General features: G+C 45.4%; 1 protein-coding gene across 5 annotated transcripts in view; it reads right to left on the bottom strand.

The window, feature by feature from the left end:
* The window catches only part of EXTL3 (exostosin like glycosyltransferase 3), a 161,470-nt gene that overhangs the window by 101,422 nt on the left and 32,906 nt on the right, over nt 1-27,142 (bottom strand). For 4 of the 5 annotated variants that reach the window (XM_065055568.1, XM_065055569.1, XM_065055567.1 and 1 more), the window contains one exon: nt 11,821-11,895. The gene's annotated coding sequence lies outside the window, so the exon portion shown is untranslated. Of the gene's footprint in view, nt 1-11,820; nt 11,896-13,009; nt 13,069-27,142 lie in introns of all 5 variants that reach the window. The other variant, XM_065055565.1, reaches the window with a different exon arrangement.

Raw genomic sequence — 27,142 nt, 5'->3', positions numbered from 1 at the left:
GGTTTGGATTTCTGCTGCCCTTTGAGGATGCAGAGCAGCACCTTCCAACATGGAAGAGCAGCAACCCTCCTCTTCTGATCTTCAAGGAGAGGTCTGAGGAGAGGTTTGAACTCCAAGGAGAGGTTTGAGGCTCAGTGTGAGCCGCAGGAGGAGCAGCGCTAACAGGGGGTGTCTTCTGCCCGCGTAGGCAAAGGCCAGGACTTGTTATTTCATTCTTTACGATAAGAGGCAGAGCACATTTTTGGCCTTCCCACGCAAGTCCATAGTTGTCTGACAGCCAGCTCTTTATCGCTTCCCATTTCACTTTGTTTGTTTGTTTTAAGCTTTGCCCAAGGTTATGTTCAACAAGGGTTTCTCCCTCCAAATACAGCATTAAAAGCGCTATCACATTAACATCTGGAAATTGCACTAAAACCCTGCTTGGAACTGCACGCTTTTCAAAAGAAAGCCCTAACCGAGCACAAGAGCAGCAAATTTTTGCCCCACGTCCATTTGCAGGCGAAGCATCTTGAAGAAGCCGCCTTGCAGGTTCTCCTTGAGCCTTTCCACGGATCAATAACCCCCCAGCTGGTGTTGTAGGAAAATAGGAAATTAGGATTTTAGGCCTATATCAGTGTTATAAGCTGTGCTGCTAAGGCTGAAAGTCTCAGCTTGTCCCCTGTATAGTCCTTATCCAGAACCATGAGCGTGGTTACCTTATGCTTGCTTTGTACCCTTAGTTAAGACATTGATAAATGCTATTCTTAGGGTTGCTGATTTCTATGCTAGACTGGTGAACTACAGATAACAAATGAGACAGGTGGAACTTCAAAAGAAGCCAGCCCTGCGACCCGATGACCTGTTGTTTGGTACTTGCCAAGAAAGAAGTGGAACCCGCAGACCACTGGAACGGAAGGAACCTGAGGATATCGACAGTGATAGATATCGACAGTGACAGACAGTGATAGATTTTGCTTAGTTGCATAATACCTGTTAGAACCCTATATAATGACTAGTTATACCGCTGTATGATTGTCACTCTCTGAGGAGGTGACCCAACGCTGCTGTTCCTGTGAATCTTCTACAATAAATACTGCTCAGAGTAACCCACAAGAGTTCGAGTCTCTACCCAGCGCCTACCTACGACCTTTTTTTTTTCAGCTGGGCTCAGCCCCTCCTGCCCTCACGGGACACAAACCCCACAGCACACACATCACACACAACAACCATCACTCAGTATCCCTGAATCGTGATAGTGAGTAGAAACAAGCACGTGATCGACCTCCTACATCACACACAACATGCTGCAGACACCAACTCAAACCTCCTCTGAAAAGCATTACAGTGTTTTTGAAAAAGCCCATCTGGCTGCTGAACTCACCCTCTTTCCATCCAAACTGCTATTCTAAAGCTGCACATCTCATAACTAAAAGCCTCCTCCTAACTCTCAGTCCCTGTTTACTTGTGGCCTCGTATCATTTTTCTTCTGGAGATCACTGTCCTTTAAGGATTTTCTCCCCTCTATGATATAATCTGTATTACATATTTAAAGAGAGAGATCATAACCCTTCTGGCCTCCCTTCAGCATCCCAAACATGCCTCTTACCAACCCTGCAGCTGCTCAGGGATGGTGTCAGGGCCCCTTTTGCAGCTCCCATGGCCAGAAAATGTTCCACACTTCAGAGAAGCAGCAGTTTCTTGCATCGCAGACTCTCACATCATCCTTTGCCGAGTCTAATGACTCTGGAAAGATCCCTGGGAGGGATCTACCAACGAGCTCTATTAAATATCCAACAAGAAACAGCAAAACTTGGCTTTTTTAATTATGTTTTCAAGTTGGCCGTTAACACAAAGAACATCATATGCCATATAGAAGATCTGCCCTCAGTTCTCTGCACTTGTTTTGAAGCAAGGTGGCTGTACACAAACGCAACTTTTCCAGGAGAATTAACAACTCAGGACCACAAAGTAATACAAAAACACATCACTTATCACAGAAGAGAAAGCAGAACAGCTGCAAATACCTTTCAAATACTGGCACAAGAGACTTCCTTTAGGATGTGGTTTCGTGCTGTCGCTCAGCTGATCTAATGGCCTGTTGCTGCCAAAAAGAGAGATCTCTTCCCCAGCTTCCAAACCTGGATCCACAGCGAGCTGATTCATGGAGTTAAGCTGGAAGGGAATTATCTGGACTGGGAAGGAAGGAATCGGATCCGTATCAAGACAAAAAGATCAGCGGGAGCACAAAGCCGGGAGCAAAACCTTTCCACGCAGCGCCAGCTTGACGTGCTAGCAGTTCAGCTACAATGCAAAACCACACTCTAAATTTAGACAGCTTTGTAACTATAAAGCCATATCTCACGTCCATTATTCCTCTCCCAACGCAAGAATAAGCCATTCTATTCTAAATGCTTTTATATCACCGTAGCGCTCCCTACCCTACAGGAGCGCACATCAATTATGGATAAAGTGGTTCAACTTTTGAATGTAGACAAAAATTGAGACAAAGCTAATGGTGGTGAAGGACAGGTTGCCTGGGGAGGGAAATGATCACAGCTTTAGGAGAAGTGGGGAAAAAAACCTCCAGACAATTTAGCTGGGCTTGGGTCACCGCTCATTAATGCACTGAAGAGAATCACTTCACACGTTATAAATTATGCTGCTCTTGGCTTAATCCCTTATTATCCACCTCAGACAGCATCCAGTACCTTTCACAGGCACAATCTAATGGGAACACTTAACTCTGAATAAAACACACAGGAGGAAAAAGAAAAAAAAAGAAACCTGGGGGCCTTAATTTGAGCAAGAAAAAGCATCAGGAGATGTAGCAAAGGCATCGGTTTTCAGCACTCACTTCCCTAAGTCACTCTCTGCATTTCCACCTCCTCTAGAAAAGGGAAAAGGCCTCTGCAAACAAACCCCGGGCGACGCAGGCAGAGAACACGCTTGTTTTCCCCTGTTGCCGTGTTCTTGTCTACCCCCTGCTGATTTGGAATTTCCAACAGCCTTTTTCAAAGCTTTCCCGTTCAGACTGTGCTCCGTTTTAAGAAGTTTCTGGATAGAGCAAATTGCGTTCAGTGCAGACATATAGAACTTTTAATTTCGGCTATTAGGCAAAGCTCAGGGTTCAACAGCAAGTAGCCAATTTCTGTCCCTATTTATTTTCTTTCTAATCATGGCTTGAAAAAAAGCAGCCATGACACATGCTTCTTTAAGTATGTATGGATTTTTTAATGTATTGAAATAACATTTAACATCAGACAGTAATAGAATCATAGAATCATTTCAGTTGGAAGAGACCCTCAGGATCACCGAGTCCAACCACAACATAACCAACTCTAGCACTAAACCACGTCACTAAGAACCTTGTCTAAACACCTTTTAAATGCCTCCATATACCAGTGATATCTTCTATCAGGACTGGCAAGGGTAAGAACACGTTTTTTTCCCACACACACTTTCTAATCTTCTCCTAGTATCACTAATGATATAAACTAATCATAATCATTAAAAAGTGCTTTAGTCTAAAGGTTCAAGGTTGAAAGAATCCACAACCTGCCAAGAGAACAAAACCCAGCTTCAACCAGAAAGTCTAAAACACCCAATTTCAGCCTGAATATTTTTGTCAGCTCTCCTTCTAGTTCTTGCTAAAGCTCCGAAGCTCCGAAGCGTGTGGTTACAGTCCCACCAACAGCAGCAGACTGACACTTCATCTCACTCCTACAACATGATCTCAGGGGCAGAACCACATTAAAACAAAGACACACTTGACTGGCGAACCCAAGAGGATCCGTATAAATTGGCTCCCTGGAGAACTAACGAAGGTTTCCTCTCCTCCTCAAAGGCATTGGCTCTGTGACGCCTCACGGTGAGCACTGGAGATGGAATTAAAAGGACACGAAATCTGTGCACAGCGAACGGCAGCTGCTGGATCAGCGGGATGAAGCAGAGGATCCAGGCAGCAGACAGAAGGGGAAAGGGGAGAAATGCCCCTCCTTTCCTTAGGGACAGTGTCAGTGTGGCAAAGCGTTCACTTACCACCCTTCCCAGCTCAGATCTCTCTTCTGAAAATGCTTTCATAGGAACTACCTTCTAAAACCTGCATTGTAGCCTGGATAAGCTGTGCTGCCCAGGGCAGCAGCCACCACCGGACACTTGTACGGAGGGTTGAGGTTCTGTGCAACACCCCTCAACTCATTCCAGATCCAGACCGACTTTGCACCAGCTTTCAAAATCCTCCCCATGTTGTTTCAAGTGTGTAAACACTAATACGCAAAACAATAATCTGACTCTTCATCAATTCCTAATGCAGGTCCAGGCTGAAGTCTGCTCATAGAGGCAGAAGTGAGGGAACCCGCACCCTGCGCTCACCACTCTGGAGCTAAATTTCCTCTTCTAAAATTGAGTGAGACGCCCTCGAATTCCACATCAGGATTGTGCTGCCCGGGGGAGGTGCAAATATTGGCTCGCTTTGGAGGAGTGACAGAAGAAAGGTCTGTAAGAAGTAAGTATCTCCAGTTATCAGCATCACCAGCAACACAGCCAGAGAGCAGCAGGTCTGAGAGCCACTGAATGCACAAAGCACATAAACAACACTTCCCAAAGTGAAAAAGGTAATAACCTGGCTATTATTTTTGGAAAAACAACACCACTGATTCCCACTCTTCCTTTGATTTGCAACAGGAGGAGGAAGGAGTGTGAAGGAGGGAGAAACAAGTTGTTGAAACAGCAACAGCTGCTACATCAATACAGGCATAACGGAGTCGCAAGCATGGGGGCAGCCGCTGCCTTTTGAAGGGGACTTTACAACTTCAAAACACAAACGTCCGGCTGTATTTTCTCCCTAATCAGAAGTCAATTATCCTGCCGAGTGATGACAGAACAATTCCACTAAGTAAATCCTTTGCATATCAGGGCCGCCTGTGATCACGTTGCGCTGGGAACTTCCTCGCCCGCACAAAAGCCAGGAGGGTTTCACTCCTGCTCCCCACGGCTGTTCCCGGCGGCCTCAGTCCAAACTACCGCGTGAACCTTCAGCATAAAAAGAAATAAATCGTCAGCTGACAACGTGAGCTAATGCACATTTATCCAAACAGAAACTTCACTCCATCTTTTATCAAGCCTGAGGGCGTCCAGAAAGTGTGTCCGTTCAGCTGTCTGCAGATTTTATGCCCAGAAGCAAACGAGAGCTGCTGGGAAACATTGTTCCCTCTTCCTAATCATTCCCATAGTAATACAAACCTCTCAGAGAGTCCATTTTAATACTCTTTTAACCACTTTGAAACAGCCTTATTATATTAAACCATTACTGCAACATTTTCATATCACGAGCAAGTTTTAATCTGTTCTCTGGCTTCGTACATTAGAACATTCTAGTCTCCAACACCATTCCCTTTTCCCAGATGCCAAAGTCCAAATAGATTTAAATTATTTCCAATGGAGCAGGCTGCTGGTACCTGCTTTTGGATAACTGAATGGCACTGCACTCACCAGAAGTCAAGGGAAGTGAGAAGTTCTTAAATCAAACCGAATTCTGGCCATTCCCCAGGGTTACTAACCCCATTCTTACGACAGAATCTTTTAATGAGCACAAATAATCAAAGCTTCTGCTTCACTAATTATCTGAAAAGCTGCCGTTTCCTGTCACAAGGAGTCCTCATATCCCTCAGCCTATCGCCCTGTTGGCAAGTTTGGATGTGATTTGAATTCAGATTTATTTCCCTGGCTGGGACACAGGTTAGAGCCAAGGTATCCTTTATTTTACAGAGATCCCACATCATCCCCCAGTGCTCCAGGCTGATATAAGCTCTACTTCCAACTTGTTCTGTATGTAGCCCTACAAAATCATCCACATTATCTTATCAGCTGCTTTAGCTTGAGAACAAGACACATGTTCAGTGAGAGGTTCCCACAAACCACACTTGTAGAGAAGTACAAAGACAAGGCTGGTGGAAAACAGTCCCTCAGAGAACATGTGAAAAGCCTCATGATCCTGGACCTCAACATCAAAATTGCAGCTACAAGCTTAGTAACTCTCTGCCTATTTCTCTCTGCTGCTTTAGAAGTATCAGTAAATGTTTATTCCTGCTCCAAAAGGAAGTCCTGCATGATATTTCTGAACAGGAATGGTTAGATTCTGCCCCCTCCTTTTTAGATGGTGACACAAGACATCAGAGGAGCAGAAAGAAACGGCTCTAGAGCCTTGTTTCTACAGCAGAGACAACATGAAACAACAACAGCTAGGGAATTTGTTCAGATACCCTCCCAGGAACAGCTCAGGAACAAACCCAAAGCCAGCCTGGAGAACAGCAGCAGGGGAGCTGGAGCCACAGTCCACCATGGGAAAGCCAAGCCTATTTATTGAATATTGAAAACAATAGCAACACCAAGAGGGTAAGAGAGACGGAGAGTTGCAGACCTGCATTAGCACATTACAGAGGATCTTGCATGCAACCTGATGGCTTTAGCCTCACTCAGGTGCTCTTCCTCTAACCTACCACGTGATTCGAGAAGAACTGTGAGCAGAAAAGAAATAAACACACCAACAGTGGCTTATTCTACCTAGATACGAACCGGTTCCTGGAGGGGAAAGGAGGAGAACAGAACACAAGCTAACAGGACAGGCTTAGCAAGCAGGAGCACTTGAGCACATACTGCTGGCTTTGTCATCCTGCCACAAAGGCAGCCTGTTGCAGCTCTGCCGTTCCAGCATTGTCCCATGCAGCCTCAAGGCTCCCTTTCGATGGCATTATTAAATTAACAAGCCCCTGGGTGATGGCACTAGTTGGTTTCTCGGAGCTCCCCATCACTGGATCACAGCAGGGATCCCTCCAAACCTTCCCTCGTTCCAAGCCAACACATGAGGTTTAACCTACAAGGAGTCTCCATCACAACAGATTTTCCTGGGCAGAGCAAAATTCCAACATTTAACTCAGTATTTTACATGCTCTTTCCATGCTAGCTATATTATTCAATGTACTAATAAAAATAAAATATAAATAACAGTGCTGTCCAGGATGAGCTGATCCTTTCAGAGGGATCAATGTCCGGCACATTTACACCCTCTAAGGGCTGCCCAGCCAAAAATAACGCTGAAACCAACAAGAGAAACAGCCAGTTCGGTTGTTCTTATCCCAACCAGATTAAAAATTACACTCCATTTACTGTCTTACTGAACTACATCTGGAATTGTTACAGTAGTCTGGCTGTGAGCTGGCATGCAACTTCACAGAAGCACATGTAAAAAGAAGAATAAGAACCATAAATATATATATTATGTACATTAAGATGACAAAAACGAAAACAACTCATGCCAACAGTCCTTCACTTTGAACAAGCAGGGGCTGGGACACCCTGCGTAGTGCCAGAGCCCAGATGAAGCTATGGTTTCTAGATGCATTTCCCTCCCTCTCTCCTCCTCCTCGTGCTGTACATGTCCCCTGTCCCGGGGGCTCCACAGCTCCAATTCAGGACTGTGTGACCACACGAGGCAGCTCGGTGTGCCCAGGGTGACACACCTTGGCAGGCCAGGTGAGGCTTCAGAGACCTGGTGTTTATCACCAGTGCTGGGACAAATCTGCTCCATTAGATGACAATACCTTTGTTGACATACTTACCTGGACACAGCAGCAACACTGGCCTTTTCAAGAGAACATTGCTGTGAGGACTTGGTCTGTGCGCATCTGTAGGTCTAATTTACAGCACTGTGATACCACAGACTTGCACGTAACAGTTGTATCATGGTATGGCAGAAATGGTCACCATGCTCTAATTGTGATCAACATGGGCCCCTTCAAACGTGGGGCTGGCTGAGGTGGATGGAATCTGGGTCCTGAACAGAACAAAAGCCACCAGGAGCACAGGCGAGCCTGAATGATGGCGTGGCTTCTTGGGTTTTATTAACAAAAGCAGGACGGAAGCACTTGGGAAGGTGGCAGAGAGGAAAGAGGAAGAAAAGCCCAGTGGCAGGATGGCCGAGGATGCCCCAGGACTTGAGAGATAATCCCCAACACAGGGAAAAACTGCTGTGGATGGTCCACGGAGCTGAGGAAAACACCCAAGTGTCCTGAGCTGAACCCAGGCCAGGTTTCCCAGACCACCCCCAGGGCAGGACTTTAACCACCCTTGTGGGAGGTTTAACCAACCTCATGATTCAGCTTGGGGCAGCACAAAAGCCACAGGGATGAGTCAGGGCAGATACACACAACTTGTGCCAGCGTGCAGACCGCACAGACCATCGCTGCAAACCATCGCTGCAAACCATCGCTGCAAACCATCGCTGCAAACCATCGCTGCAAACCATCGCTGCAAACCATCGCTGCAAACCATCGCTGCAAACCATCGCTGCAAACCATCGCTGCAAACCATCGCTGCAAACCATCGCTGCAAACCATCGCTGCAAACCGGGACCACAACCCTGAACATTCAGATTTCTATCACGCTGTCTTCCAGTTCTACTTTTTGGAAGCTACGGCACTAACAAAATAAATATGGCTTATGTAGAGAAGAGGGGATGGAGGGGAATGCCTTTCCCTTGCAGCCCTGTTTGATAACACCGGTTTATATTTACCTAAATAATTCTCTCTTTTGATATCATTTCCCCTCTGAACCAATGGCTTGGGGAAGGTTTAACATCCAAAGCATTTCTTGTCCCCATTTAGAAGATGCAGTGCACACCAGCAGCCATTTGGTTTCACAAAATTGCTGCAGGATACAAAGATACATCTCATATCGTGGCTGACAGCTTTAGCACAAAGCCACACAATGTCTGCCAGGGCTCCTTGTTAAATACTATATTGTTCTAGTGACTCAGTGCACTGGAATGTATCAGGTTTATTCATAGCTTTTCTGATAGAGTCTTTAGATTAGCCACATAAAATTCTGCTTTTTAGAAAAAAAAATAAGTCTATGGCTTATTATGTGGAATATAAAAAATTCCTAGTTTCTTCTCTGGGGTTATGAATACAGAGAACTGAAGTAAAAGGACAGGCTCTCAGAAAACTAATGGTTCTTTCAAGCTTCTAATAAGTAGAACTGTAAGAACATTCAGGAGCAGAAAAAACTGTCGTGCACCATGACCAAATGTTACCATCAAAAGGCAAGAGGACAGAAGAGTAGCAAAGATGGTCAAAGACATGGAGCTTCTTCTGTAAGGACAGTTGAATTACTTAGGACACTTCAGTCTGGAAAATAAACCTCTGACAGGGGACATGACAGAGATTTACAGAACCCAAACCAGCACGGAATAAGCAAACAAAAGCAACAGTTCCCAAAACAGGAGGTTATTACAGTAAACTAGTTGGCAGAAGGTTCCGTTACCAAAAGGAGGTGGTTCATCACACAAAGTTAAACTTGGAAACATCCGATACCAAGAAGGGGCCAAAAGCACATGTCGGTTTAAACAAATTGATGCGAGATGAAGGATATTTCTATCGGTCTTTGCCGGAGACAGGACAGATCTCAGGTGTTTGTTTGCCATGCCCTGAGTTTTTAACAAAGCAGGCAAGTCTGTGGTACCTTCTGAGAACAGCAGCAAAAAGCAGGAACCCATCTCCCCTGCTGCCCAGTGCTCCTCAGGAGGACTATAGGCAGCACAAATTCTTGCAATACCAGACTAACTGCTCTCACTTCACCTTCTTAATTGCAATTGTGAGCAAAGACCGCAGAAGCAGGTACACAGCTGAGCCCGGTGCTTGGACTGGAAGCACCAGCATTCACACAAATGATGCCACATCCTCCTAGGAAGCGACCTGCGGTACAACCTCCTGCAGCACTCAGCTTTGCTGCCAAGCCAGGAACCCTCAGGCGATGCTCAAAGATGAGTCTCCTGAAGATATTCTTATATTCCAGCCACAGCCCAGTTATTTAGGTATTTAGTGCCGCAGAGGCAGCCTTGCACAAGAACGACTTGTTGAAGACTCCCTTGAACAGGTTATTTTCCCGCTCTGTTCCGCAGCAGTCACAGCGTTTCCAGCATCTCTTCTGTTCCAGCTCTCTGCCAAGAGCAGCCCTTCGCTCAGCCGTCTCCTACTGACCTGAATTCACACATGCAGTTTTCCTGCTTTAATCACAATCTTCTGCCCTGCAAAAAGACTCCAAGTCTGAAACCCTTGTTTCCTGCGTTCATTCTTCCAGGCCCATAAATGCATTAGCACTGCTTCTAGAGGTCAATGCTGAGCTTGCTACACACAACACCGGCCATAATAAATGTTCTGCAGGCCAAATGATGCCCTCAGGGAAGCTACGCAGACCTGTGGCCTACTGCAGATTGCACAGCTGTCAGGCTACAACTTACTATGTTCTACTTAAGATATGCAAGGAGAAAGAGAATTCAATGGTATCGACTTATTTTAGCTCCTGAAGTCAGCAGATCTGACTCCAAACACACACTGGGATTAGATCTGTCGATGAAGACCATGGCACGATGGCACCTTTGGTCAATAACAGCATCATTTGTTCTTCATATGACCTCTCTGCTACTTCCAGCTTTATTATTCACCATCGTGTCTGTTACAGCAGCTATGTAGAGAGAAGAGAGTCCCCACCGTGTTTGGCACAACAGAAGTAGAGTAAAAAGACTCCTCTGAATCCAGAAGTATAACGAACTAAATCAATGCTCTAGTAAGTAGGAACAGAACAGCTGAACCACAAACATCCTGCATGTCACGTTATACTGGTCAGATAGAGAAGTTAGGAAGCCACAAATAAATAAGCCTCTTTTTCCCTTTCTTTCACAGAAGCACAGGAACTCTCTGCCCTGCTCCCAGGAGGTATTTAAACCAACGTGACGACACGCTCCAGTCTCAAAGTATATTATTGCATCCTTGTCTTTTATTAATGAACACGCTCAGTTTTAAAATTCATCATCCCATGTTATCCTTAGGGGAGCTGCCTGCTAGGACTGTTAAAATAAACTGAATTGTGCAGTGGTCTCTATGGGTGCAGCTCCTACGCTCTGTCTGCACCCGCATTTTACACCCAGGAGTAGCGTGTCCCCCAGGCTTGCAGACAACTACAGTGGGCAGTCAACTACTTCAGTCTGTGTCCCCCCACCAGATGGGCCAAGATGCTCCAATTAACCAGCACTTACTGGCTAAAGTCCCACACAGTAGCAAGTCTAAAAATACTTTTAGACATCTCATAAAGCATGGGCTCGTTATTACAGCCCATTTAGCATGCATGCGAGTTATTTTAATGTGTAAAAATTCCCCATGAAATAAAGATTTTCTCCTCTACTTTCAGAAAAAAAACCAACACACTGTCCTTACCATGAGCTAGGCAACACTTTCCAGTTCTTTTTTCTTACGCTTTCCAGCCCACCGGACAAGCCAAGCCTAATCTGCCCGATTTCACAGCACGCCTTTATGAGGAACCCCCACGTGTGCCACGGCAGGTCCCTCATCCACCCTCCTCGCCGAGTCCAACACCTCCGACAAGGCTGGAATAGAGGAGAACATTTGCTCTGCTGACTCAAGAGCCTCCTCTGCTCCGCACCACAGGAAACCACACATGACACATCGCTAAATTATGTGGCAACACCTTTAGTGTTGATTCCCCCACAGCCTTGAGCAGGTCCAAGCCATAACTGCACCAGTTCTCCACTCTGACAAAACACATGCACCATTGGAAGTAGGATACAAATAAAATTTACCGCTTCAGATAAAAGGAGCTGGAACTGACAACATCTGCTTCTCCCAAGACAAGAGGTAAGCCAAGGAAGCTTGTTTTTCTAGGACAGCATCGTCCAAGCATGCAGACGTAATGCTGCTCCCCAGTGAAGTCAATTTAAGCCAACATCAGGCACTACAGAAAATGTTATTCTTGAAATATTAAGGTACTCACTGTACAAGGTGATCAGCTGGAAAACTGGAATCTGTCCCTCTTCTGTACTCAAGTCTCCACTCATTTGTCTGGAGCCTATAAGAGAGGAAAGAATTGTAAATATAGACAAGGTGACAAAAAGAGATAAAAAAGACAAAGCAATGCAAAGCAGACACACACATCCCCCCAACACCGAACTCAAGAAAGAGCTTGTAAAGCTCACAGCAAAGTCCCTCAAGCAAATGCTGTGATGTCTGAAAACAACCTATGGCATTGGCTACCTCTGGAGGTTCTCAAGGTCAGACCTACTGCAAGCCAAGAGTAAAGCAACATGTTTACACAAGAGAGTAGCAGCAAGAGCTACACAAGACTCCAGAAAGAGCACATGGCAGCTCTTTGCGACACACGCTCATCACCAACGCACCATTACACATGTGGCCAAGAGCATTACACACGGAAACAAATTTTCCTCACTGCCCACAAAAACTACTTTATCAAGAAACAGTCCTGAAGGATTAATGGGATGTGATGTAGCATACAAGTAAGTTTCTTTAATACATTCGTTTTTTCAACTCACTTTATCTCCTTAATAAGGAGCCACTGAACTTCTGCTTAAACCCATTTTGATTAAGCGAAAGATTACCCGTGGAATGGTGCTTGGATGCAGACAAAAGGAAAACCCGTAGCTAGACATACATGTTAGTTTACACCACACACAGACCAATTATGCTTCAGGGAGACATTAAATCCCCATTCAATTAATAGAGACACCTCTTAAGATGAGCATTAAATAATTCTCTACGATGTAGCGTGACAACTGGCTACTTCAGTGAATTGAAACAGAAATAACTCCACGTCTCCCTATCAACAAAATCCCCATCAAAACTTGCCCTTAAAACAACAAGAGGTCAGGAAGGAGGGATGGGGGCAGGAATGGTGCTACCGCGGCACTATTGTATGCTTATATTAAAGACTCTTCATCAGAAAATTAAATGAAATGGATGCCTTTCATGTTTACCAATAAGAGAGATAATGGTTTTTATGTAAATGCCATTACTTCCAGCCAGATCTGCAAGAGACTCGAGCCATACAGCCCCATCTCCCTTTGCAAGTGACTCCCCTTCAGGCAGCCAATCTAAATGCAAATTATAATCAAATGGCAAAACCAAGAGTTTTCTGGATGATGCTGAGAACTTAAAACAAAGCGTACCTATTTGAGAACGACCCTCCTCTTTTGGAAGACAGGCTGGTCTCCGTTGCTTTCTCACCCTGAACATGCATAAAAATTCAAGTATAACTTGGTTCTCATTTATAGCCGTATTATTTACCTTTACAGCAAATAGTATCATCTGCTTCCATCCTACCACCCTTGGCATTAAAACAATGGCGGACATTGTTCTACCACGCTATGGGAAGAGGATCTGTCTCAGAGATGTTCCACCCACAACACCAGCATCTCATCAGCAAGGATATTAAATCAGAGCAATAATAAAGCCCCAGTTGGACTTTGCAGAACAAATAGCGCTTCTACATTTTCAGGGAGAAATTTCTCCTTGGATCAGAGCTGCTTGTGTAATTCAGAGGAGGAAGGTGTTATTACAGGATGGTTATTAGGAGGAAGAGATATAAAAGTGTCGTCAGCACAAGGAGCACCGCTCTTTAGCATAAAAGCTTTCTTGAGGAGCACTTAAATCCTGACCCCTACTTGGAGCATATATCAAGTCAGGTGCTTTGCCAGCACTGATTAAAACAAGGGACAAATGGCAAATCTGAAAAGAGCTAATATTAGAAACTGTAGTGTTTAATAAGTAGAATGCACAGAGGAAAGACTAATGATTAAAACAAAGGCCAAAAAAATCTGTCAGCCTGACTAGAGCACAAGTCCACAAGCGAGTCTCAGAGGGGACTTGTTACTACCACAAGCAGCTAAACACCAAAACTACCGTTCCCAGGAGGGGCACACATCCTCAGAGGGATGCAGCTAATTAACGATATAGGCATATACATGCTCATTACACGGGTGAAGAGCTTCGCGTTTTGTATGTTTTGAAAGCGCAGACCGCAGGAATATCCATAGAGCAGAACCTCGCTAATTAACATTAATAACCGAGGGACCACTTCTGCAAACAGCTGGATTTTGTGAATTAGGCAGCGAGAGGACACACAAAGCTGGGAAGCAGAGAGACAACGCGGCCCAGCAGGCACCTGGCTCGCTTCACTGGATATCCATAAATAATTTATCATTGTGCCTCAATGTATATGAGTGAATGTGCAGACTATAAATAAAGCACCTCTTATTATGCAAGGCCCTGCTAAATTTGATTAGTAGGGTTTGACTGCCCAGCTGAGGAGGCCATTAAATTAAAGAACACAATCTGGACTACCTTCTCTCAAACTTTTCACACGTGCCAGCATTTCGGAGATACACCGACTTCTTTTTCAGCTGTTCTGACATACTGCACGGTTAAACAATTACAGATCAGACAACGTTCTTACAGACATGGTTTAGTGCTAGAGGTAGGTTATGGTTGGACTCGATGATCTTGAGGGTCTCTTCCAACCAAAATGATTCTGTGATTCTATTGATTTATACACCAAAATGCTACTTTTCAGTCCTCAATCACAACTTGGAATTGCCAAAGATCCCTTCTTCTCCTCTATAAGCCTGGTGAAGCAAATCTTGCTGTGTAGCCACACGGTGGATCTTCTCTAGCAAAAAGAGACAGGAGCCCCAACTCAGAGCTTCTCACCACACCGACCACACGCAGGATCAACCTGTGGGCAGTGAAGAAAGGAAAAAGCCCTTCCAAAACAAGCACGTCCTTTCTTTTCCCCAATTCAGACATTTCAGCAGCGCCGTTCACAGTAGAAGCCCAAGAAATGTCCTGGCAAAGCGGCAGCACGGGGACACATACATTTGTTCAGGCACAGCAACTCTGGGAGATGACTCCACCACTCCAGAAAATACATCATGCAACAAGTACTATCCAATATATTCATCAATGACTTGGATGAGGGAACAGAGTGACTGTCAGCAAGTTTGCTGGTGACACCAAGCTGGGAGGAGTGGTGACACTGGAAGCTGTGCTGCCATCAGAGACCTGGACAGGCTGGAGAGTTGGGCAGGGAAAAATTCAATGAAATAGAACAAGGGCAAGTGTAGAGTCTTGAATCTGGGCAGGAACAACCCCAGGTTCCAGTGTAAGTTGGGGAATGACCTATTAGAGAGCAGTGTAGGGGAAAGGGACCTGGGGGTCCTGGGGACAGCAGGGTGACCATGAGCCAGCACTGGGCCCTTGTGGCCAGGAAGCCAATGGTACCTGGGGTGGGTTAGAAGGGGGTGGTCAGTAGGTCAGAGAGGTTCTCCTGCCCCTCTGCTCTGCCCTGGGGAGACCACACCTGGAATCTTGTGTCCAGTTGTGGCCCCTCAGTTCCAGCAGGACAGGGAACTGCTGCAGAGAGTCCAGCGCAGCCACCAAGATGCTGAAGGGAGTGGAGCATCTCCCGTGTGAGGAAAGGCTGAGGGAGCTGGGGCTCTGGAGCTGGACAAGAGGAGACTGAGGGGGGACCTCATTAAAGTTTATAAATATGTAAAGGGTGAGTGTCACGAGGAGGGTTGTCACCAAGAAGAGCCTGACTCCAGTGATAGGACAAGGAGCAATGGGTACAATCTGTAACACAAGAGGTTCCACTTAAATTTGAGAAGAAACTTGTTGGGGGTGAGGGTGGCAGAGCCTGGCCCAGGCTGCCCAGGGGGGTTGTGGAGTCTCCTTCTGTGCAGACATTCCAACCCGCCTGGACACCTTCCTGTGTAACCTCATCTGGGTGTTCCTGCTCCATGGGGGGATTGCACTGGATGAGCTTTCCAGGGCCCTTCAACCCCTGACATCCTGTAACTCTGTGTAACTGTGCAGCAGTGAGTCGGTGACGGTACCACCCCAGATTTCACAGCCGGCCACCACGCACAAGCATAATCTGATTTCACAGTTGGATTCTGACTTCATCCGTCAAGCCACAACCACGGCACATTTGCTGCAGCAGCACGCACAGTGATGTGCTTGCAAACCAGAGCTGTTCCGGTAGCAAAGCTATTTCCTCCAGAACCAAAGGTTTCAAATCAGAAACAGCGGATCCGTCCATCAGTGCCACACGTGCCCCAGCTGCCACTCGCATGCTGCCACACACTCAACCGCCGGCTGTAACCGAGAAGTTCGGTGCCAGCAATTTAAAGATTTTCCTTCAGAAACTTCCAACAATCACTTGAATTTCACAATTTTGCAAAGGGAAGGAAAAAAACTGGAAATATTTCCCCTTGCAAACTCCTTTCTAAGGGCTCCTGTTCTTAGCTGTACAACTGAAGCCCATGCTAAACGTTTCCCAAAACATTTTCCACCACACGCAGCCTGTGGCTTTCCCCACTGAAGCTCAGGGTTTTTCCCTGGGAAGAGCTCGGGTTTATGCACGCCAAAACCGAGTCTTTTCTCACTGCCTTTTGTGAGAGGCTTCATGCTATGATGAGTGCGTAGAATTGCAAAGCAGAAGTCCACACAAAAAGAAGCCAGTGTGTGAGGTGGTTTTGTCTTAAAAAGAAGAGAGGCAGGAATGACTTATCGCCTCATTAAAGAGCTCCAGTCTGCATTTTTATTAGATATATTTAGACACCAATGGTTAAGGGGGAAAAGGAAAAAAAAGGCAGTTAAATTCTTAACATATGGCCCTGGATCAGTCACATAGATATAAACGAAAATAGGCACAGCAGATTCTCCGAACGCAGAAATGGAAATCATTTTAATGTTGTACATGACCTAGAAAATTTCAAGTAATACCAAACCACGCAAAGGTGCGACGGGATTTAGCGACTGTAGGGCTGCGTCTTGCTCCCATTAGCTTGCACCACATACACCTGCGCATATCTGATACTACCGAAGACAGTAAGAGGGAGGAAAAGTAACTCCTGCTTGCTGCTAATATATTCTGCCTAAAATAATTCCGCACCCCAGCCATCAGCCTCTTCACTACCAGGTGTCTCCTCCCCCGTGGCTGCAGCCCAAGCAGCTCCTGCCTCCATCCTGCAACAAACACGCAGCTCCAAGAGAAAACTTATCTCAAAATCAGGAGTCAACGTATATAATTCTGGCCTGCGCAAAGCACAGATTACTAATGCGAATGATATCTCCCCTAGTTTAACGGCAATGACAAATTACGGCCAATCGTATCTGCGGACACTCGCGCTGAACAAAACAAGGCGGCACACCCAGAGCAAGCACGTCCCGCAACCACTAAACACACGTCTCGGTGCTGTACGTGGGCAGCAACTGCTGGTCGGAATATTTTACCAGCAGAAACTGCACTGCTTGCTGTAGAAGAGAAAACAAAAACCAAAAACCACACACACACACACACAAAATACATGTCCTTATAGTAAAAAACAACAACATTCTTCATACTCAAAGCCATAACATAAGAAACAAACAACATAATTATTTCCAAACAAGAAGGAAAATAAACCCAAGAAAGAAATAAGCCTCCAAAAGTGGATTTATAAAAGAGTTCGGGGGCTTCTATGCAGGGCTACAACCTCACAGCAGAAGCTGGGAAGAGCTCAAATCACAGCTAACTCAACTTGAGGCTGGTGCACAGCTCAGAGCTCACGGCACCCCCTCCTCGGCTCCCCTCCCACCCCAACACTGGCTGCTTCAAAACAATCAAGCAGAAAGAAAAATACATTCCTGTCTTTTGCATCAACCCCAGTGAATGTCAGTCCTCCCACCTGCCCGGAGATATTAATTCATAACAGGTGCACCATCCTCTCCATCCCGAGAGGATGCATTTAGTGCACCCATCCCAGTATCAACCCAGGTTTCCCAACCGGACCTAAAATCCTTGAAGGCAAACCAACCTTGAGCAGGAGCAGATAGCAGAAGCACGGCTTGGACACACAGTTTTCACAGCTTGGACACACTCACTCTTCACAGACAAGTAAAAGCACTTTAGGGAGGGCTTTTTTCCCTCCTTTCACTTTGTTTTAAATGGCTGAAGAATTTCCTCTGTGAATGCTCCCAATTGTGGCTCACGCTGAGTTATTTTTAAAGCACAGAACCAGATTTTCAAGACCCTGAATGTGGAAATGCAAAGCTTTTATTAAGCAATAATAGCCCAGACAATGGTCACGATTTCCCAAGGGTCTGAACAAGGCAGCTGACAATAAGCTTTATTTCCCCACAAAACCCCCTTCACGGGCTTGGAGAGTTTGCTTTGTATGATCTAGGCTCAAGCTAGAGAGTTAAAACAAAAAGCTCTGTGGTCGTTTTCAGTGCAATTTCCTCCACCAATGCACATCTGACCAGAGATACAAAAATCACTGAGAAAAGACCCTTTTCGCTACTTCGTTCCTCCCTTTCCCAGTGCAGTAAGACCCCTCCAAGCTGCTCTCAGGACACCAACCCATCAAGCTGGACCTTTGCTTTGTGGATGGACCACGGCTGACAAACTGGCCAATCTTTCCAGGGTCAGGAGACTGAAAGAAAACTCTTCAGCCTTCTTCACTAATATTTGAACCATCACACAATGAATGACTCTCACTAAAGCGGCCAGAAACGTGCTTCAAATCTCAGCCCAGCTCTCACATCACATCACCAGCGATCACATCAGCTCTTCCTTCTGAGAAGGAGGAAATTACAACTACGGGGAGTTTGTACAATCTGCAAAACTACCCAGCACACAAGGTCTGGCTTTGCGTAAGCTACGTTTCATTCAATAAGGTGTCGTGGTTGGCCACAAACAGTTCCCGTTACACCTAAATGAGCTGGTCTGGTTCTCTCTACAGATAGCAAAGGAAACAGGCGCTTCTGGGGCACATAAAACTCGATTGGTTCAAGATGGTTACTCAGGACAAGATGAACTGTGCTACAGAAATGGTTGTTTTTCTCCGCTGACTATAAAGCAGACAACTACAAAAAACAAATCCAAACCACAATCTGTAGACAACTACATCTGTACAAAAGAGTCACAACCTAAATGCCTCCCACTCGAGTTCTGCCCTCATCATCAATAGCAAAGAAGCTAACACCATAAATTGATTAGTTCTTCAAAACCGGAGTATTTCTACCCTCCTACCATCTCTCCTTGTCCCAGTGAAAGCACGGTGTGGCTGCACATCGGATTGAGGTTACAACTAACCTTGCAAACAGGAAGCAAGCTTAGATTCAATCCGATCACTTCCCAGTCTGGTCTACCACACAGCCAGGAGAGACAGACCACAGGACGGCTTTTTTCCAGCTTACCACAACTACAAGGGGTTGTGAAAATGTTTCCTAAACTTCCGCCTATCTGTCAGTCTGTAACCAAGAGAATTTCTGTGCCCCAAAGGAGAAAATGCTTCAATACCCTTCACAAATACCCGTAACACTCCTGCTGCTGGTGCACCCTCACCAACACAGCCACCAGGAGCTGTAGATGCAAGATACGCATGTCTGGTGCGGCTGTTGTCCCCCTCCCTCACCCACAGAGGTACCAGACACCTGAAAAAGGTTCCACGTTTGTCTACAACTTCCTAAGGGAGAGAAAGTAAAGGTGTTTAGAGGATTTCATTCAAAATATGCTTCAAGTCCTTCCCTTCTTCAACCTTGCCTGTAAAATCAGACATAAGACCACAGCCTCTATCATCCTTTGTCTTTTTCACCGTAAACTTCAGGGATTCTCGACCCAACGTAACCCTTCAACTTGGCTTAACATGCTACTGAAAATTTATTAATAACCTGCTTATCTGTAAAACAGCTGTCCATGTCATATGTGCAAGTAGCTGCATAGTCTTTCCGGAAAAGTATGCAGTAATTCAGGATACGTTCAGAAAACGTATGTGCTCAGAAACTGAGGATGCCAAACACCCCCAGCTATTGCCATTCAGAGAATTCACAGAAGCCCTTTTTGTGCAGCAACATCTGTAAATCAAAGCATATTATTTTCCACCTCATAATCAAGAGATTTGCTAGATTATCTAGAGGTCTGTCTGATCACGACAGACAAAGCTGTTGAACCTCGTGCAGCTGTCTGAAACGCGCGCTCAGGCAAAGAGCTTGCTCGTGACACCGAACAACAGACGCAGCCCCTTGAACGTTCACTTCCAATTAGCGAAACTCTCGGTGCGAGGAGGAAGGAGCAAGAGGAGTGGCCACAGGTGACAAACGTGCGTGCCAGCAGCCGCCGCTTGGCAGACGAACCGCGGTCCCTGTCTAACGAAGTGAGGATCAGAGGCAGAGTGCACTCAGCGCTTCATCTGCAGGAGAACGAGAAGCCAGGGAGACTGGAATATTGTTAGGACAGACAGCAGAACTTTAAGAGGCAGCCTTGACAGCAATCAGAGCTTCAATTAACAAGCTGTATTTGCAAGGCCACATTCCAAAATGCTCCTCAGCATCCAATCATTTAACTGTCGCTTTAAGACGTATCATTCTAAGAAGGAATTGGGTATCAGCTGGCTGAACAACTTATCCCAGCCAGATGCTAAAACTACCAGCAAATACTCATCTATCCTACACCATTCAGGGCCCTGCACCAGAGAACAGTCACGCACCACCGCTGTGCACCTGTGAAAATGGTTCGAGAGGTTCCTCGTGGTCCTGGTCCACTTGCCAAATGATATTTCATTTGGTGATTCAGAGGAAGGCAAATCACAGCCCACCTCACTGCCAAGAGAAGCCTTTTCATTGCTCTCTTTCCAAATCATGTTACGCAACAAGTAATTCACTCCTACATGTGTCGGAGCAAAAAATGCCCTTCAGCATTAATAACTATTCTAGATTACTATAATATTCACAGAAATAAGATCATGGAGATTTTATTATACAACTCTGCAAATTACTTAAATCAAGTTTAAAAGTACAAAGTTAAATTAAGGCTCCGTTCCTGCTCTACCCTGCATGCCTGCCTATGAGAGCACACGCAACAAAACTAAATGGAGCTGTTAACTTTCAGACACAATGTAACAGCTATTTAGTGACCTTTGGAGGATCTGAGCACCCACCTCAAAAAGCATGTGCCACGGATAAGTTGTTCCAGATACTTTAAGAGACACTGGTCTCAAAAGAAACTGACGACAGAACCATCTTTGGAAGGATTCAGGACCATATCGTACTGAGCCTTCATTGTCACCAATGGCTTTTACAGTAATATGATAAATATTTTGGCATATAAAGAATTTGCTGCATTATGTTTCTCCCTGAGCTACTGAAGATCAGCTTGGAACTCAGCAATTGTAGGGATAAAGCTCCCACAAAGCTGAAAGCTACAATGGAGATCTTACTGCCTGCGTCAAAACTGCAGCAAAAAGATGGAGAAAGGGTGAAGAAAATAAAAGGCGTCTTCAAAAAAACCCAAGTCATGAGCTCACAATTTACATAAACTGTCACCAAATTCACAGTACCAGCAGTGAGCTGCCTGCAGTCACTCAAGCAGGACATGTCCTGAAGTTGAATGTTTATTATTTTGGGTCTTAAGATTCATTATTTTGGCTCCCAAAACCCACAAGCTTCCCAGCAGTTTGAAGGACACGCTGCACAGCGGAACGTTGTGTGTTTTGGCTCCATTTCTGCCATCAGCTCCCTCAGAAGACTCTTAAAAGTTCGGACATGTTTTTGTGTCTCCATTTGTTTGCCTGGAGGAACCAGTGCTTTGTCATTTTGGAGAATCATCTCAAAAACACATGGAGTTGTCCCAAGGAAAGGAGATGCCGCATTCTCTTTCTAGATACCCTCATCTCCACAGAGGGTAAAGCATCCACAGAGCACGTAGAGCCAGCAGATACCAGCCCTGTGTCTGCTGATCTCTGCAGAAACCTCAGCCAGCCAGATTATCTCATATTTTTCGGATCAACAGATTAAGAAAAATTATCCCAGGGGTATGGCAATGGACCAGAACGCAGGAGATCATTTCAAGACAATTAAGAACAACTCCTCAATTTTGTCTTATGACCTCACTCATTAGGAAGAGTTTTTATCACCCCCAAATAACATCTTTACAAACACTCCCCCCCCACGTCTCTGCCAAATCTTTCCTTACTGCCATTGTAAGCCTGAGGCTTCTCTTTCCTCCCCTCGAGACGGAGTCAAGGTAAGATCTTAATTTCCTCTACCATCTGCGATGAAACTGCCAATACACGCATGCCAAACAAGCTAAAATTACACCATTAATTTCAGCTTAGTCAGCTCATGCCACAGACTAAGTCAATATTAGACATATATTCAGTAAAGAGTACAATTTAGTTAAGATCAGTGCATCATGCCCACAGGAGCGCATATATCAAAGGATGAGAGACAGCAGGACATGTTCGGTATTTGGGGGACAAACACTTGCCACTAAATAACTGCAAACTTCTTGTGGCTGGAGACATCCTGTTGTCAAAAAGAAAAGGGGTTGAGGGAATAGAAGGACCAGTGTCTCCTGAGATTGGGTCTCCAAGCCAGGCCTGCTTCATGAGAAACAACCAGCCTTCCTGCAAACGACACCATGTGCAAGGGAGAACATCTCTTTCAGAGAGGCAGGGTTGCTAAGGCGATCAAACAAGAGGCTCGTTGTCCACACCAGCCCACAATTTCTCAACACATGCCCATCACCAGCTATAGGGCAGTGCAGCCCATACAAGGAGCTAAATCCAGTCTCCATCGCAGAACCGGGCATCTGTGCGCCGTTCTTGAGAGCTCTTCGTGTCTGTTGGTATCTTCACAGCTGTGCCACAGCTGGAAGAGCACAAGGAAATCCTGAGGAAAAGGATTTATGTGAAAATAATGCCAAAGAGGAGGAAGTCAAGTCAGCAAGCGGAGCGTGAGGAATCTAGTAATAATAAACAGAACAGATTAAGCACAACTTCGTCATAAATTGAAACCAGCCCACCGCTCTTGCTCTGAGTTTTCAGCAGAAACCATAGGAAAATTAAGAAACCATCAATTGCAGAGCAGTCTCTCAGCTTCCCACTCCTTTCTGCAATTTTTATAAGCTTCTAAAATCCAGTTGTTTAAAACAAGCACAGCCCAGCAGATATCAGTGCTGTGAGTCAGCAACGTCTCTTCACAGATGTCATCCCTCCCAAAGGAACTGTTTTCCAGAGCAACATCTCCAGACCAAGCGCAGCATCAGCACAACTCGCTCTCAGAGTTTTCTGTCTGCACTGTTTAGAGGAAAAAAAGTCGCTGAGACCACCCGGCATGCCAAGTTGGTTAATGACATCGCAAAGAAATAGGTGTCAACTTTCACATGAAGCTGCTCCGAGTTAGAAGACCGACATTTTTTTCCTTTTTTCAATACTCAGAGATAGAGAAAATAAAAACAATTCCTTAAACTGCCACCTCATTTTCTTACAATAGCATCGTCTCCCCTCCTCTGTGGTTGCAGGCTGATCCTAAAGCTTCTGGATCTGTCTAACCCCGTTGCAAGTGCTGGTTCATCCTGCTAGTTGGCAAAGTTCTCGGTACACATGAGCCCTGGGAAATGGTGCCAAAACTGCAGATTAAAGGAACAGGTCAGTGAAAAATCCCAACAAACAGAGCATCCCAAGGCGGGGGCGGGGGGAAAGCATTGATACAAACCTCTCTCTTTCACAACCAACCACAGTAAGTCCCCTGCTGTCAGCAGACATGAAGCATTACACGGGTCAGAGCTGCCACCAGCAGAGAAAGCTGCTCATAAAAAATAAAACTACATGAGTGAAAACTAAGTGTTCCTTGTTTTGTACGTAACTGTCTGGGAGAGGAGAGTCCAAACACCAGGAAGACAGCCCAAAGCAGCTGCAGAGCGTGGAGCTTCCCACCCAGCAGCGTCCCTGGGACCCCGCGAGGAGCTCGTCTTGCTGGGCCAAAGGAAGGCGCCGTCAAAAACACAAGATCCAAATCCAGAAGCAACTCTGTTTTGCAGAGCTGCAGCTCACCAAAGGATAGTTTGGGGTTTAATTCAGTTGCAGAATAAAAATTAAAAACAAAAGATACATATCAAGGTTTATAGCAATATTTTCTCTTGCCCCTGGACAAACTCTTTAGCTACAGAAGCTGAAGGAAATCACATTGACAGCAGTGGACACACATTTGTATCCTGCATTTAAAAGCACAAAGAACAAAGCTCTGCTGAATCTGGGAATTAGAAAGCCTGACAGATTTAACTCTGGTTTATCCCCTGGCAAATTAGCTACTGTTTAAACATGGGGCTTGTGCATTACATCATCTGTTTTGGGGGGGACAGGGAAAGGCTGTTTTTTTTAAAGCTAAACCATTCTTGTCTTCACAGCTTGAGGAACATCATTCATTCCTAATAGGCTCAACAAAACGAAGGGGTGGATCAAACTCTTCACAAGAGCCCTGCAAGCAGGGAAGCACACACCTAAACTGCTTTGCAAGTTCAAACAGTAGCAGATCTTATCCAGAATTTAGCAGGAAATACAGAGTGCCCCTCAGGTCTGACTATTCAGATCCAAGGATGAAAAGCCCGCAAGGAACCATGTGCAAAAACCAGCCTGACTAGGGGGTTGAAATCACACATGCTTCTGCTCACCCAGCTCCCGTTCCATGTGGATCTAAGGAGACACGTGGTTGGGTCCTATTTGATTCCTCCACTCATTTCTGTCATCTATATATAAATAACTCCAGCATTTCAGGCCTTCTAGAAACCACAGTGCCTTAGTAGAGCAGACTGAGAGGCAGGAAAGAACCAGCTGCAAAGCGGAGGTATTTTCAGTGTCTGTTCTCTTGTTCCAGCTTGGACACTCATTTTGGAGACTCATTTTTCCCTCGGGAGATGCAGATGTCAGGCAGAGCAAGTTTGTTTCTCAACACTTGGCAGAACCCTAATTTTGCAGCACCTGCTCTTTGACCTCTGTTTCGCGGAGCTTTGGTGCATTGGAAGGACCAGCCTCTCCAAGCACGGCTTCGGAAAACACACAGTGCAATGGGCTCTCGTGAAAACTCAAACACCGAGCTGATCTGAGAAGTCTCACACAATCTGTTTTTCAGACCCTTCGAGCTCAAGAGTTGTCAAATTTTAGAGATGGAAGAGGAAGAATGTCAGAAGAGACTTTTCAAAAGGGTGAAAGGAAGAACCATTGGTCTCAGCCCTGAGAAGAGCAGTTTGTGTGGAGGGTTTCATTTTTGTTCTAAACCTGGTACGGTTCTATGACCTAAGCGCATTACAACCTCTTAAGCTGAAAGAAAAAACCAAACCCAAACCAAAACCCCAAACAAAATCCACCAAACCACAGCCCTTTCATCATCATGCCTCTAGACATTCAAGAATACTACGAGAATTTTCTCCTTAGATTAAAAATCTGAAAAACATTATTTTGATATAACACCAAGGACAAGCAATACTGTCTATATAAAAAAAAACAACACCTCAAACCTTCAGAAAACTACATCACTGGAAGTCTTATTAAAGACAGCTTAACCTTTAAAAAAGCCAAAAGTGTAATGCACACAGAAGAACAGGCTTTGATGTCAGAATGTAATTAAAACCAAAAAATAAAGCCCCAAACAACTCAATTCTGCTCTATATCAAGATAGCCAGGAGCCTGGGAGAAAGTCAAGTGAACAAATTTCCTCTTCGAGATTCCAAAAGGTCATCACAAACAATTACTAAAATGCAATACCAAAAACAACATATGCCAAGTCTTTCTTTCAATCTAACAAGTTATCTTTACTGCTCAAGTTACTACTTGGAAAGAGTAATAATCCCAAGGATCACATAGCAAGCTAGATAATGATATGACTACCAAAGATGCATTAAAACTGCATTTCAAAGCGAGTAGGCTACACAACTGTTTGTTTCCTCTTCCTCTGCTTTTGCATAACGTGGTTCGCAAAACAGATCTCATTTGCAGTTAAACTTGGGCCAAAACAAAGACATTCCTTCCCATGTATGGGATATCAGGGAGATTATTAATTTCACTTCTCATAACAGAAGAGCAGAAGTCAGTGAGAAGGCCTCAGAATAAAAAGTCAGGCAATAAAAGGAAGCACCAAAGTCTGAAAAGCTTTGTACCAACACCACATCTTTCCAGTTGTCTCCCTGCCAAGCAGTCTTCAAAACGGGGGATTTTCTTCTTTCAGCGCAACTCCAGTCCCATTAACAGGAACTGCGAGTGTCAGCACAACCCTCGACTTCACCCAGCAGCATGTGGGAATTGAAAAATGAGCATCCTCTTCTAGGGACCTTCGCAGTCACATACAACAGCCAACTATTCTTGTCCAGTCAGCGCGTTCATTTATAACAAGTCCCCCTGCTTCATTAAATTATCCTCGTTGGTCCTGAGCAGGCTCTAGATTTGCGATGAAGATAAACGAGCACTGGAGCAGCCCTCTGACATGGCACAGCGGCTCTGTCACCGTCCCATTACCTATTCTATGTCTGCCCAAGCCTCACAATGCTCAGCCACTCCTGTTGCTGCCAGGGGAAGGGGACAAGACCACAAAGACACCGTCCTCCCCTTCCCAACCATCCCCTCCAGCTGCAAAGCAGCACCAAGTTCAGCTTCTCATTGCTCTGCCTCTTGCTTTGCCTTGTGAGTAGCAGAAACAGGTCAGCTCCTGCCAGGCGTCTATCACTCACAGCCGTGGGGCAGCAAAATTCGGAGTCCCGGAGCTGGATAAAAATATTAAAATACAGATTCTCCCCGTCCCCTGCCAAGTGAGCAGGTCTCCTCCTCGGCACTGCCAATGCTCATGTCTCATACCTTGGGAGAGCCAGGTTAGACTGAAGAAGAGAATATCTTAATGCAGGATCATTAAGACAGTAAAATATCAGTAAGAGAAGAGAAGAGGAAAAGGGGTGTCTGGCAACATCGCCCCCAAAGCTAAAGGAACTTCTTACCTCCCCCCAAAAATTCACAGGCAGTTTCTGAGAGAGGGAGGGGGACCAAGGCCACCCGTCCCGCAGCAAGCTACGGAATCAGTTTGACCATGTCATGAATCCCAGCTCCAAAGGTTCGTGTCAGCAAGTACAGGGCAGGACTTCCCTACATCCCAGAAACGCTGCAATATGTTCAGGTAACAGAGAAACATTAACCTCCGTTTCCTAAAAATTTATAAAGCATGGAAGCAGGGGAAGGTGACAGAAGAGCATGGGTATAATCCCCTTCCTCCCCAAAAGGCTCCATGTAAAAATACAAATAGTCCGTATGCAGTATGAGTTAACAGCGCTCCCTCGATACGCACAACACAGCTTTCGGTAAACAGGCTAAGAATAGGCACAGGGACAGCAAATGGTCCAAGCGAGACACCTCTGCAAAGCAGCATTAAGCTCACACAGAACACTGGCAATGCTGCTTTTGCTTTAATCAGTTTTAAGGAGAGGAAATTCACTTTCATTC

Source organism: Columba livia, chromosome 3, assembly GCF_036013475.1.
Source record: "Columba livia isolate bColLiv1 breed racing homer chromosome 3, bColLiv1.pat.W.v2, whole genome shotgun sequence".
In the NCBI taxonomy this organism is placed as follows: Eukaryota; Metazoa; Chordata; class Aves; order Columbiformes; family Columbidae; genus Columba; species Columba livia.
This window is presented reverse-complemented; position numbering and strand designations above follow the sequence as displayed.